This window comes from Mytilus galloprovincialis, chromosome 8 (assembly GCF_965363235.1).
Source record: "Mytilus galloprovincialis chromosome 8, xbMytGall1.hap1.1, whole genome shotgun sequence".
Classification (NCBI taxonomy): Eukaryota; Metazoa; Mollusca; class Bivalvia; order Mytilida; family Mytilidae; genus Mytilus; species Mytilus galloprovincialis.
In genome coordinates, this window is record NC_134845.1 from 83,452,681 (window position 1) to 83,468,468 (window position 15,788).

Here is a 15,788-nt window from a genome sequence, read left to right on the forward strand (position 1 = left end):
CCAAAATCAGTTACACAGAAACATTTTGAATATTTATGCGATTAGCATGTATTATTATTGTCACCTTTATTTTTTCCGTATATTTTGTTCCTGCGTTGTATCCGGTACGCTTCCGTTACGTGTCCGTTTTATGCGGTTCTCGTCCGCTGGATGTACGTGAGACATCCGTTCTGTCCGGTTCCGTTTCACGTACGTTGCATATCCGGTGTGTGCCCGTTATGCATTCGTCACACGTCCGTTTTATTCAGTCAGTACATCAACGAACTCCCAACGGATAACAATTTTGTCAACAGACAACTTTTATTTTCATCCGTTAGGCGTACGTTCGTGCTGTCCGGTAAGGTGTGACCGAGGCTTAAAGAAATAAACCACGATACCCCTCCCTCCTTCTCCCTTTTGAACCTTTTGAAGTTAAATTGTCGTTCCTCCAACTAAATTTTGCATGTTAATATTTTACATAACAATATCCTGTCAAAAGATTTTAATCAATGTTGTGTATCTTATCTCGGCGACTTTGGGGGAAGGGGGACTTCAATACTTAATTGAAGTGATAGGACGTGCCGCTGGAATAAGTCACATTTTCCGGCTTGAAAATATATGTATATAGGTAGGGAATTTCAAAACTATAAGAAATATATGATAGGGTCAATAACGTTTTCATTGCTTGTTACATGTATATGGAAACTTTCTCGGTGTTATGGCTGGGGTTTTTTTTATCCATAAAATTCACATCTTTTGACAAAGTATACATTTGTTTAGTTAATTCATATGAAAAGAACCTCAGCGGCATCCCCTATCAATTAAGTATTGAAGTCCCCCCCCCAAAAAAAAAAAAAATCCCCATTAAATATAAACATGCAAACATTTTAGTTAAGTCATCTATTAAATTGAATTATAATATCAGAGATCTATATAAATGGCATTACATCTGTCTTTTGTAAAAACCTATTTATAATTACACTTACACGGTATTAATTCTCAAATCTTAATGTTTGAAATAAAAAGTATATATTATGGCTATAGCTAGCATAATGAAGGCAAATGTTACCCTTTCCATCCAAAATTCATCCCTACTCATTACTTCACGAAATTTTTGTCAGAGAGAGAGAGAGAGAGAGAGAGAGAGAGAGAGAGAGAGAGAGAGAGAGAGAGAGAGAGAGAGAGAGAGAGAGAGAGAGAGAGAGAGAGAGAGAGAGAGAGAGGGAGAGAGAGAGAGAGAGAGAGAGAGAGAGAGAGAGAGAGAGAGAGAGAGAGAGAAATGTATCATTTTTTGTTTTATCTATTATACATAAGTAACAAACTTAAAAACTGCATGATTTATGTGTTTTTTTTATTTTAGAAGTTTTGTACCTCGACACCAGGAGCATACTTATGGAGTCCAAATACAAAAGAAGAGGCTAATGCTGTCAGAAATATGTTTGCGTTAGGTAAATTTTAAGTAAAGTTATTGATTATTGTGTTCATTTTTGTAGGTAAACCAATATCGACTATGCCATGTAATCATTGAAAAAGCACTCTCATTTACTTATTCTTAGTTTAAAATAAAAACAAATCCTGTATCAGATTTAAACATATATCTATTAAATACAGGTATCGGGACACATAGTTTTTTTTCGTCGATTTGACTACAATGGTTAAGCGTGAAATATGGAGAGATCGACATATACTCCTGATTTAGGTTACACATTGTGATTTTTTTTTAAAGTGGAAACAGTGTTAAAACTTCAGATTTAGATTGCATTTCTCAAGCTTAGATTATCTATTCAAGATCCAATTCTTCTAAGCTTAGTGTTTTGTGTTTTTATACTCGAATCGATGGTATCTTGTCACCAGCCATGTCGAAGTTTCAAGAGACTTTGTTGAGTACTAGAAATAGTTGATAGGTAAAAATAAGTACCGACTTTTTGCGTTAAAATGACTAAGTTCCTAAATCCGGAATAATGTAGGATCTGCAAAATTAATAGGAATTGCAACATATTAATACATGTTTAATCATTGGGTGATGTTTTAAGGATCTTGTCTGAAAAAAAGGAGTTGCTCACATATTTCTACAATTATGTACACATGAACTCCGAACGGAGCCAGACTGATAGCGTCGTCAGGATAAACGTCTACTGCTTTTCATACTGCACCCGCCACGAAAACCAACATTCAATCAGAATTTTACAATCAGCAATAGAATAAAACCAAACACATTACATTCGGACGCATGAAATTATTAAACGTGTTGTTTTCATTTTTTTACAGATAAATAACTTTCCTGTTATCAAAATATCTAAGACTGCCAAATCATGTCGCTATTTGGTACAAACACAAACTACCGATCGTACTGATTAATAAAATTGAGAATGGAAATGTGGAATGTGCCAAAGAGACAACAACCCGACCATAGAAAAAACAACAGCAGAAGGTCACCAACAGGTCTTCAATGAAGCGAGAAATTCCCGTACCCGGAGGCGTCCTTCAACTGGCCCCTAAACAAATATATACTAGTTCAGTGATAATGAACGCCATACAAATTTCCAAATTGTACACAAGAAACTAAAATTAAAATAATACAAGACTAACAAAGGCCAGAGGCTCCTGACTTGGGACAGGCGCAAAAATGCAGCGGGGTTAAACATGTTTGTGAGATCTCAACCCTCCCCCTATAATACATTTATGATGATGAACACTTATGTAGTGTAGAGTTAAGTCGTCTTCCTAATACTAATAACTCTGGTACTGTATTATGTAACTAACCTGAATAATGAATCTTCTTATGATACTAATTACAATTATATTCTTCTTAAGGAAATGAACGTGTATGGACTGGCGGAAATAGTCCTACCCATGACGAGAATTATGTATTTGCCGTTGACAATACTGCTTTTTCATTGTATAATGTTCCATTTGGGGAAAGTAAGTTTTGCTATCGAAGATAATTGAGTCCAAAAATGTGAAGTTACAATGTTCTGTTTATACGACTAATATTATGATGTTATTGGATGTGTAATCACGAAATACTTCAATATTTATAAAGAAAAAATCGAAAAGTAAATGTCAAAGAAACAATGACCCTCTTACACAAAAACAAAAGACACAACGAATTCAACATTATGTCTTTAAAGTCTTTCGGGTGTTTTCTGCTCATAAATAGGATTGTTGGCTCTTTGATATATTCCTAATTTCCATTCTCAATTTTATTAAATCGTCCTGAGCCAAGATATGCAGATGAGTAGTTTTACCCGAGAGAATCCAAGATATGTGAATTCCAGCAGATACCCCAAAATAGCAAAAAGATAAAGTGGATTACAAAAAAAAAAAAAAAACCAGCAAGTTTACTGACTTTGGACTTACAAATACACGTGTATCGAGGGAAAATCTTCATCAAGATACTGCCGTTCGTACGATGCGCTCTCCTCTCCATCTACAAAAGACTCATTATTGGCATTTGAATCAAACAATTGGTAGGCTGTTAAGGGTCATCAGTATTTTGGGTAAAAATTATAACTCATACGATTCAGAAGAAAAACCAAGGTAAGAATCAGCGCAATCAAGTGAACAACGAAAGGTGCAAGATTAGTGAAATGTCACAACCAAAAATAGGAAACAATCATTAAAAAAACATTTAAGAAGATTATTCCGTTATCTTAAAATCTAAAACTGCAAAAATGTCGCTGATAGTGAGTTGATTTACAAATATGTCGTATCGGTTTTACAAATTGTGATGATGACCCCTAAAATGTATGAAGTGTCGATTTCTGTCGTTCTTCCTCAAACCTTTGCTCGAGCATTTTTAAAAAAAGGAGCACAACACTGCAAATGTAGTTAAAAAATGTAAACTTTATCGAGCATAACAAATCAATTATGTAAAATATATATGTAAAACCCATGAGATGAAGCAGAGGGTATGTTGCTGTTGAGAAATGGGAGGTTGTCACAATTGGAAATCTGAAATCTACACGTTTTTGATAGATTCCTTGCATTTCGCTAGAAGCTATTTGATATATTCGTATGGCATTGAATCAATTGCATGCATAAATGTCATGTGTGAAAAAAGGCTCATAGACGAATTGATAATGTGCACACTGATCGCTATTAAGCAAATCGTTGTCTATTGCTGTTGTGACATTGTAAAATTCTAAATTAAAAACATTAATAACAGTCAAACAAAAATAATATACATTGTACGCTTGAAAAAATAATAATATTTATAAGTTAAAATCTAATAAATTTGTTCTTTTAAATGTCAATTCACATTAGTTAGCTGCATTCCTCATCACATTTTGCTAGATTCTCTGTTATTTACAATCCAAGATGTTGAGCGACACCCATACTACCATAAACACTAACTAATGTTAAGTTAAATATATATTTTTTTAATTTTTACAGTAGATATCCAAGATCTCGGGCAAGACTGTCTTGAGATATTATTTTCGGCTTCTTTAAATGAACTTGAATGGGAAAATGAAGAGTGTGATGACGAACAACGATTCATTTGCGAATTTCCAAGGGTTAGTATGAATATTCTTTTTTTGCAGTTTCTGAAAATAGTGAATATATCTTTTGTATCATATTTCACACTGTGAAGAATGATCACTCGTGTACATTCAGATTCAAGTACGTGCATAACCAATAATCAATCTCATCGTAATATTGTGGTTTTTTTTTAAAATAAAGCAAGAAACGTCAGGTCGATTATAAGATACACAGTTTTCTCTGCTTTCAAATCTTTCTGTTTGAATCCGTCGACCTGGAACTTATCAATTATTGGAAATATCAATTATTTGGAAAACAAAAGGTCCAGACTATCCAGGAATGGGGTATTTTTTAATCAACAGCATTGTCCTATATTAGTTATGTTAGAAAGTCTTGCTGATTGCTGAATAAAGCTACAATAGGGAACAATTTTAAAATGATTGAATTTAGTAGTGTCAGCCCTTTGATAATGACCCGTGTATATAGCAAAATCCTAAATACACCGTTTGGTGGTTTGCCTGTCAAATGCGGAACGTACAGATAAGGTAATAGCTAACAGGTGAATATACTATTGGTATCGGTATCGGATTAGACCCGGAACTTGTTAATTATTGGCAATATTAATTATGTGGAAAACAAAAAGGTCTGGAGTGGTGTAATTTTTAATCTACACCATTGTCCTATATTAGTTATATATAGAGTTGAATTCTTTGATTTGTCGTTTTTACCCGATGACGGCTGACAAATTGGACCTCGTAATTTTAGTATTATAGATATACAACAGTCTACCAAAACCTACAAAGAGCTTCTCAACCCCAATTAAATAATCAACATAACAAAACAGGGATGATAGAAGTTGCAACTGAAGAGTAAGCAAATCGCCGTTTCAGAATCTAATGCATCCTGGGTAATACTTTCAAAAATGTACACTAAAACGTCGTGATTGGTTAAAAATTTCATAAACAATGGAAATTCAACCAATGACGTGACGGTATTTTCATTTTGGAGTACGTACAATGAAATTACCAATAGTTCTTTAGATTCTGAAACGAATAATTCTTGCTCAACACATATGACCTGTCTATTTGATTATAGTAAAGAATAATCGAAGGTGGTCTGAATGATTCAGACAAAACGTTTTATCATCTTTTGACTGGAATAAATATTGTGTACCACTAAATTTAAGTTTGATTATATTGGTTAAGGTGGTACCTAACACTACAGGGAGATAACTCAGCACACCGTTTTAATGACGTTGTATTATTGAGGGAATATTAAGCTTCTCAATGATTAAAAAAAGTAATTGTCAAACTGCTACATAACCAGTGTAAATTTTCTAATTCAACGGTTGGTTCAAAATTTTTAAAATGTTTATATTTTTGTCAAAGGGTCAAATTAAATACTTTGTCAAAATTTAAAGAAAATTAAACGAGCCAAATTAGATTTTGTTAAGGTGTTAGGTACCACCTTAAGCATTTCTGAACATTTCATTTCAGTTTATTCAAATGAGCTAATGTTACATATATTTTTATATTTTGATTAAACTGTATGTTAATTTTTCTTTCAGCAAACATGTCCGTAGAAATGTATGTAGCTGTTGTTATATTCCAATGAACGAATATATTTTATCCTTGGCGCAAAAAGAATAATAAACTTGAATCATATTGCTAGTGTATCTAATTTATCTTAGCCTTGATCTACAAATATCAGTTTTTCCATCAATCTCTTTAATATAAAAATAAGGAGATGTGGGATAATTGACAATGAGACGACAAATATCCATCAAAGCACAAATAAAATGGATGCAAGCGATTATAGGCAATCGAGCGGCCTCCAATAGTGACAAAAACATACCGATAATGTTTACGTATTACGTGTTATATCTCGTCTCTCTATTTTTAATATATACCTGCTTTAATAAGCGTTTGGTATGACTATATATTTCCACTTCTGTTCTCGTACTATGAACAACAAATATTTCCGTTCTCTATTACTGTATACCTTATAACAAAATAATTGCATTCATCTGTGTACATTCTTTTATTTGGCGGCATTTTTTCCCAAGATAATAATTGTCTTTCTGATATTGTTTAACATCTCACCTATATTTTTAATGTGTCAAAGATCAAATGTATTTGCTCAATGTATGTTCACTTGCTTTTGTTAATATGTCTTTTGATTGAGTTAAACTATTTCAATTGACATTTTATAATATGTCTTTCTATGTTATGATGTTACACTATTGTTTCAGGTTAGGGTGAAGTTTGGTAACTATAAAAACGTTTAAACGCGCTACATTTGTTTGCACCTGTCCTTAGTCAGTGAACCTGATGTTCAGTGATTGTTGTTTGGTGATGTGGTTTATATGTGTTTCTCGTTTCTCGTTTTTTAATATAGATTAGACCGTTGGTTTTCCTGTTTGAATAGTTTAACACTAGTCATTTTAGGGGCCTCTTTATAGCTTGCTATTCGATGTGATCCAAGGCTCCGTGTTGAAGACTGTACTTGTCCTATTATGGTTAACTTTTACAAATTGTGATTTGGATAGAGAGTTGTCTCATTGGCACTCATACCACATCGTCTTTTTTTAGATTTGTTAAGGTTAAATCGATTTATAATTATTGTACAGCAGTATACAACTGTTGCCTTTAATTATGCCGTATAGTCGGCTAATATAGGTACCGACATACAAAAAATGAAAGAATTCATTTGAGAAAACTTCTTAATTTAAAGATTTGTAAGCATATTTCAAGAATGTGCTTAGATTCTAAACACAATCAAGCATACATTATTGTAATGGTTTCTTGATAAAGCTTTATTATAAACATTGAAGATTTTAGTTTTAAATTGATAAAGGTTCCCGGGGGTTGCAGACACTTCAATACTTAATTGTTATTAGGGGTGCGGCTTTGGTTATGTTACCCCACCATTTTCATATAATTTAGATCTTTAACATGTATACCTTTTTAATTATTGTGTAAGTAAATATATAATCTTTTCCTATATTGTTCTAGTTTCGTGGTGTGTAATGTAAGAGTGAGATACCAAATGAGAGAAAATTGTAGGATAAAAACACAGTCAGTAGAAATATGATAGACGTTTAAGTGTTATGGGAACTTCATTGACCTTAATTTCTGATAGTTTTCCCGACCTATTCACATATTTACAAGCTTGAAAAGGTGACCTATTCCAGCGGCATGTCTTATCATCATAAGACTTGTATATAGGAAGTGCCACTTCCCAGTATAGATTTTAAAGCAATCAAATATTAAAAAGATAAGATAAATAAATAAAATTGAGAATGGCAATGGGGAATGAGCAGAAAACAGCCGAAGGCCACCGATGGGTCTTCAATACAGCGAGAAAAAATATGAGAAGAACATAACATAACAACTGGTTTTAGAATACATGTGTTTATTTATGGGGCAAAGACCCTATAAGTGAATCAATATTACAGCCAAAATCTATACTTTAATGACCTGACAACAGTATCGTAACTATATCCCTTCTTAATAAGTCTGTTTAAGGTTTTGTTAACGTTTGAGGTGAATGCCGACATTTTTGTGGTTTATAAAAAATATTACCATAAAAGATTTGATATGAAATATCTGAACGTATAATATTTCTGTATGTTGATTTATATTTACGAACGATGTCTTTGTACCGATGATAAAATTTAGAAAATGTTTTGACTAGTTTGTTATATCAAAAACCCTGGTGTTATGATTTCTCATTAATACATAGATTTCTTTCGCTAAAATCTAATACGTTGTTGCATACACGAGTGAATTGTACAAGTTGAGATATATAACACCATAAGATTGTGACAAGGGAATGTCACCAATAGGAAATGAAAAAGCATCACTTTTATCATGAAGTTTAGTATTCAGCTTCCCGTTAATTATAGATATATCAAGATCCAGGAATTATTGATAGTATTAGCTTTAGTCAAGGTTCGTTCAACCGGATAAATCTCTTTTGTGTACAAACTGAAGTCGTGATTAGTGAGATCCAATATATCATCCAAATATCTAAAAGTAATTCTACATTTTTGTATCAGATGTTTTGATTAGTCTTTCCTGTCTTTGCTGATTTCAGTCATAAATTGTAACTCATAACAATACAGAAACCGGGCCAGTTATAAGTGGTGCACAGTTAGTCCCTATAGGAATTTAGATAACTTGACGATATACGGAATCTTCAAAGCGAACAATAATGTTATCTAGTAAAAATTCAAGGGCAGTTATAGTATCAAAGCATGTCCAATTGACATAGTTCTTTTGTTTGTTGTTATTAAAAAATTACCTTAAAGAGTTTGAACATTAGGACTTTTTAAATGCCCATTTTATTAGGTGTGTGATTTTTTTCTTAATGAGAATATGAGGCAATGTGGTATATACGGTAGATAAATCAAAACTTTGAACAGATTCAAAATCACCAATATAAGCATACAATTTATCAAGTACTTTCATCGAATTTTTGACACTCCAAATAATTCCAGCTATAACAAGACCGGACGGACGGACGACCAATATTTCCATGTCCCTTGTAACGCATTACGCGGGGTCAATTTAATATTTCAAATTCTTTCCAGTTTGGACTATCTGCAGACTCTTTAAGCGTTTATAATTTTGTAATCTGTTTAGGAATTATCCATCATATTGTTAAAACCTTTGAGAAAGTACATTGGGTAGCGAAATATATACAAAGAATTTAGTTAAACATCGGTTTGCTTTTTAAAAATAACCATTGTGTGAAATAAATTAAGGAGGAAATTGGCCCTTAGTCTTACTTTTTGCATTTTTTAACAATTATTTAATGCGGATTTTTTAAACAATTGATACGTGTTAAGAACATAGTGACAGCAAGTATATACAGAAGCGTATATGGACCTCGTTTTAGTTGCTTAATAACGCTAATGGCAATCTAATAAAAATTAAATCTTGTTGCGCGACATATAAGAATGGTAGCAATTCAATGATTCGATTTTAATCAGAATGGGCTAACGACAATTTAGTAGCGTACTGTCTTCCAAATTTAGGACCTTTTATTTTAGATGATGTTTTTTTTTATGTAAATATGTCTCGGACAAATTTAAAAACCAGTGCAAGTCAAATATGAATAACTACTGATGTTGTAAGATTGAGTTGTATAATCAGAGTAAATGAAAGTTAAAGTCACATGAAACTTCAAATTTAAAAAAAAAATTAAACACTTATATACTTGCATGGCTAAGTTTTAATCTGAAATGAAGGTAAACTCTTTCCAAAGAAAATCCTTTATATCATCAACATCTTCATAAATGTACCAATATTAAATTATTAACTTCCCAAACAATTATTCGCCGATATTTTGTCCGTATGCAGTGACCCTAACTACGAGACCACGCGTTATAACTTCGCCAACCGCACAGCGCTCGTGCGAGGGGAATACCGAGATGAAAAAAACCCAACTCTTTTGAAGGTAAATAGAAATAACAAATAAATTGTTACAGAACAAATTTAATACAGATTGTACGATTTTGCCCCCCCCCCCCCCTGCAGAGCTATAGAAAACCAGTACATAAACGGGTGTTACGCGGACTCTTTTTAGTTGATACACGGACTCTTTTTAGTTGTTACACGGACACTTTTTATGAATAGAATCACTCGTGCATGAGCAGTGAGTTCATGGTCACTTTAACTTTCAATTAGATTTGAACTTTTTGGTTCACCGACATATTTCCTGACTTTTTTTCGAATAAACATTAACGTTAGCATCAATACTTTTTCAAACAATTCCAGTAAAATACTATTCATATCAGTACACTAAGGGATAAGCCATGACACATTAATGTTCTGCATGATTCCTGATTTTCAGAATACCGAATATATAATAGTGCTAATTTGAAGAAAAAAAATATTTGCCAATGGGCGATAGCGTTGAAAAACTAAAAAAAAATCATAGTCAGAAAAGAACATTCCGCCCCCTTTATCATGTTTATTAAGCCAAAAAATTATATCGGTCATTAAATGTATTTTCTTCAATATATGGACATGAATAGTATTTTGGACAATGCTAAAAGTAACGAAATGATGATACCGACGTTTATATTTCAATTAAAAAAAGACAAGAAATTTGTAAATAAAAATCAAATCTTATCAAATGATAAAATCTCTATCAACTCACCAATGCACGATTGATCCTATGAATAATTACATTAGATGTATGTTTCACTATAATACGTTATTCTGATTTGCTAACTGCACATCACCTGTCATTCCCTTAGAAATTGTATTACTCAATAAAACGTTTCATTCATGATAACACGAGGTCCCACAATAACGTGCACAGGCGAATTAAATAACAAAATTGATAAAAGTCGTGTTTTCATGATCCTATAGCTAAAAAATGTAATTATAAGTATTGAATGCTTCTTTTTGTAACTTCATAGGGTTGTAAAAGCGTTGACCGTGCACACATTTTTAGAATGAAGCACTTCCGCGCTTCATACAAAATGTACTTCGGTCAACGCTTTTACACCCCAATGAAGTTACAAAAAGAAGCATTCAATTCTTAAATAAAAAATATTCGTGTAATACATGTCCAAATAAGCAGCAAATTTTGAAAAAAATCATTCAACTAATATGTCATAAATTTTCGACGGTAAGCTTCGATTGAATTTTAGAATAACACGTGTTTATTCCCGATCAACACCACGAATTAAAAAAAAATCAAAGTATCATATGCCTAAATATATCTTATAACAAGACAACACATGTTGTTCATAACATTTTATTCACTAATGATTTGATACATTTATATTGTTTATACCATAATATATATAAATTGAATTCATATCTATATCAGGGGCGGATTCAGCCATTTTTTAAAAGGGGGTTCCCAATCCAGGACAAGGGGAGGGGTCTAACTATATGCCAAATTCAAATGCATTGATCGTCCAAAAAAAGGGGGGTTCAACCACTCGTCTCAGATTTTTTTCCCTATATACCTTTATATAACATATATAGGAAAAATAAATTCTGAGACAAGTGCCTGTGACTGGACCCCCTGGATCCGCCACTGAATATTGAATTCATGTAATTTGGCAGCAAACGTGCGATTTTAAAACTTTTTCAAAGGGGGAATGGGGAGATGGCATGGCACATCCTGTCTTTTTTCCATCAAGATAAAGATTCAGTCTGTTTAGTTTAATTACCACTAACATATTTCTGTCATATTATTATAATGCAAAATTAAATTGGTGTTGTTTATAGTTATTTTCTGAGATATCGAAAGTTCAGTGACGATCATGAAGTAGCTAATATAAAAAAGAAGATGTGGTATGATTGCCAATGAGACAACTCTCCACAAGAGACCAAAATGACTCAGAAATTAACAAATACAGGTCATCGTACGGTACGGCCTTCAACAATGAGCAGAGCCCATACCGCATAGTCAGCTATAAAAGGCTCCGAAATGACAATGTAAAACAATTCAGACGAGAAAACTAACGGCCTTAATTATTAAAAAAAAAATTGAACGAAAACATTTTATAGTATGTAAGGGGTAAACAATATTTTACACAATTAAAATGGCGTGATCTTTGTTTCAAAGTCCTGATTTAAATTTAATACTAAATGTCTTTCCTACTTCGTTATGGCATAGAAGGGTATGACCTAGAATTGAATCAGCACTGGCTTCCCGGGGGCAGACACAGCACATATAGCCACCTGCAATAAATGAATTTACTATATTTACTATGTTTTTATTCAGGATAAATTAATGTTTGTTTACCGTCTTAATAAAAAAATCTGATGTAGGGTAACACATGCGTTTTGCCTGACAATTATTGCAATATATCATAACTTCGAATTCCTTCAAAATTGCCTCTTCGGTCATTCCAATATTTTGTGACATTCCTAGTTCTTGGAAATTTCTGTATATTAACAAAGTTTGTGTTTTCCCCATTTCCAAATTTCTTGAAGCTTTTTGCGCACCCTCCAAATTTTATGATATACTAGTATGTAGCTGTTTTCATTAGAACTAAATAAATATATGCATAAAAAGAAATGTCATAAGAAGTTGGAACGTTTCGTAATTAATTCACTTCCATAATTTTATCATATGCTACAAAATGTATCCGAGATATATATATACGTTTTTAGAGTCAATATCAATAAAACACTTTCCAGTTTGGATTATCTTTTTATTTTTAATACCATTATTACGATTATTATTTTTTTCCGAGTTATCATCCCGAATTTTTCAACGGCAATTTTCAAAGCGCTTAGACAATTCCAGTGCACCGTTACGATTCAAATGTGATGTAATGGTATAGAAAAACCTTGCAGCTGAGTAACTATTGACAAAAACATGATACATTTGAGAAAAAATGACTAAAGATTTTACCTATATCTGCCGTCGCCATATTGGGATAGTCGTAATTCCAGTTACGATTATCTCTTTAATACCAGTGGATTGTCGAGACATTTAAAGTGAGCAGGCTGCATACTGCCGTCATTATATAAAAGAACCAATAACTCAACCCCGGTCGGAAAAAAGTAGTACATATTTTAGACAAAATAGTTTTTACGCATAGCTGTATTTTTGTCAATATCTGAAATATTTGGGTAGTTTTGCTTTCAAATGAAAGTTTCGGGATCACTCTAGAACCTTTACACTCTAATATGCAATTAAAGGTATGTTGAATTTTTACCACTTAAGCAACATTCAATTAAGCAATCTATTCAGTGTAAATCAATAACATTTTCACAATATTACATACATGTTCAATCTGGCTTTAATTTAAAGTATTATCTTTTTTACATATTTTATTTTTTACATTTTAATATATCTCACATATATGATAATATCTCTGTAGCCATAAATTAACAAAACTTCACATTAAAGAAGAAGTGAAATTCGTGCTATCTGTTCGACGGTCTAAAGATTATAGCGTGTTTTCGATTAAGGTGTTCTTGCTGACGTCCGCGTTCTTACTTCAAAGCATTCATTGGTCAGTCCAAGTTGTTCTCATTGGGGTCCGCGTTCATGTTTCAATACGATAAACTATATTGTAATTTTTTCTATACGAGTTAACAAAATAAAATGTTTATAAGTATATAATACTGCCTCCTTTTTAAAGGATTAGAACATTACACGTCTCAGTCATTACAGCTGAACGGACGTGCTGGGCCAGCTCTCCTTTACCCGCTATCTTCGATGAAGGTTTACAGTTAGATGATCAACGACTAATGCTACTTTAGATGACAGAAACCAATCCAACGCTGTACAGTAAACGTAGTAGTAAAAGAGGGACGAAAGATACCAAAGGGACAGTCAAACTCATAAATCTAAAACAAACTGACAACGCCATGGCTAAAAAATGAAAAAGACAAACAGAAAAACAATAGTACACATGACACAACATAGAAAACTAACGAACAAACAACACGAACCCCACCAAAAACTAGGGGTGATCTAAGGTGCTCCGGAAGGGTAAGCAGATCCTGCTCCACATGTGGCACCCGTCGTGTTGCTTATGTGATTACAAATCCGGTAAATAGTCTAATTCGGTAGGTAACATTCAGGAAAGGGAAGGGGATTGTAGTTACGACGTAAGGAACATATCCGATATCATTTGTGAAACGGTTATTCCATAACGGTCAACCAACTCGTGATGGCGTCCGTAAAATTTACGAAGGGATGATTTCAACTTCACCATTTGGAACTCTTGGTTTAATAGCTTCCTTGTGAGCAGTAACCCTCTATCAAGAAAATCATGATAGGAAATGTAAGCACTGGAATATCGTATCAACTGGGAGATATATACCCCGTATGCAGGTGCTACTGGAATGACGCTACTTAGAAATGGAAAGTTCACAATTGGAAATCTGAAATCATCTCTTTTGCCGTAAAGTTTTGTTTTCAATCGACCCTCATTTTCAATTTCTAGAAGTAAGACAAAATATGAGGCCGACTTGACTGTATCTGTTGTATCCTTTATCTCTAGTTCAATGGGATAGATGTGTTTGGCATAGTCACCGAATTATAAACTTCAGCTTTTTTTTCTTTTAAATGTTATGTGAATCAAGAAGGAATAATTTGCCAAGAAAATGCTTAAAACTAGGGCATGTAGGGGATGCGAAGGGAATTGCCATTACAGTAAAATACCTTAGAGGTATTTAATATCAAACTGGAACAACAATTTACCTATCACTGGTCATAATAAAGCTACATCAAATATCAAATCAATAGCTCCAAGAATGATGAAAACATGCGTAATTTTGAGACCCTTTATAGCTTGTTGTTCGGTGTTAGCCAAGGCTCCGTGTTGAAGGCCGTACATTGACCTATAATGGTTTACTTTGTTTTAAATTGTTATTTGGATGGAGAGTTGTCTCATTGGCACTCATACCCCATCTTCCTATATCTATTTAATACAAAATAGAAAACTTTATATATTCAAATTAATTGTGCATCTTCCTATACCTATGTAAATCTATTTACTTGTGTGATTTTCAAAGTACAAGGACCATACCACTGCACAAACTCATCAATGTATCAATTCAAGCATGAAAAAACATAATAAATTGTCCATATTATAGAATAACACAGTATTTAGAGTTAAAAAAAAGTCAAAAACAAATGGTAGCCCGAAAATAAAAAAATCTGATTAAGCAAGAAATAAAACTTTGAAATACTATTCTCCTTCCCAAATCGCAACTTGTTCCGAGAATATTAAAAGTTGCCCTCTTATACACCTATCAATGGTGACATTTTTGGCACAGATTCACAATGTTAAACGGCATGGCTTACTTAATGCGAAATTCAAGCTCTTAAGAGCGCCTCTAGTTTTCTATACATAGATATAAGAAGATGTGGTGTAAGTGCCAATGAGACAATTCTCCATCCAAATAACAATTTAAAAGATTAAACAATAATAGGTCAATGTACGGCCTTCAACATGGAACCTTGGCTCACACCGAACAACTACAATTCACACGTCCAGATTGCAACTTGATGTCCTCAGTTATCCGACTGACAGCCGTGTAAATATATATGACAGAAGTTTTCGACTGAGCTTCAGTAGATATATATAGGAAGGATAATAACTAGAAACTAACAACCATTGGTTAACTGAACTGGTATTTGAAATATAAATACACCAAATTCAACTGGTTAAACAATGTCAATCCATCATTTTGCAAAACGAATTAACACACTTATAACAGAACAGGAGATTTTACATAAAATGCATTTTGAATCATATATTTCTAAAGTCTGTAATGAATACTGAACAGTTTTTTTAATTGTTTTTTTATTTTCTGGTTTTTATCCGAATT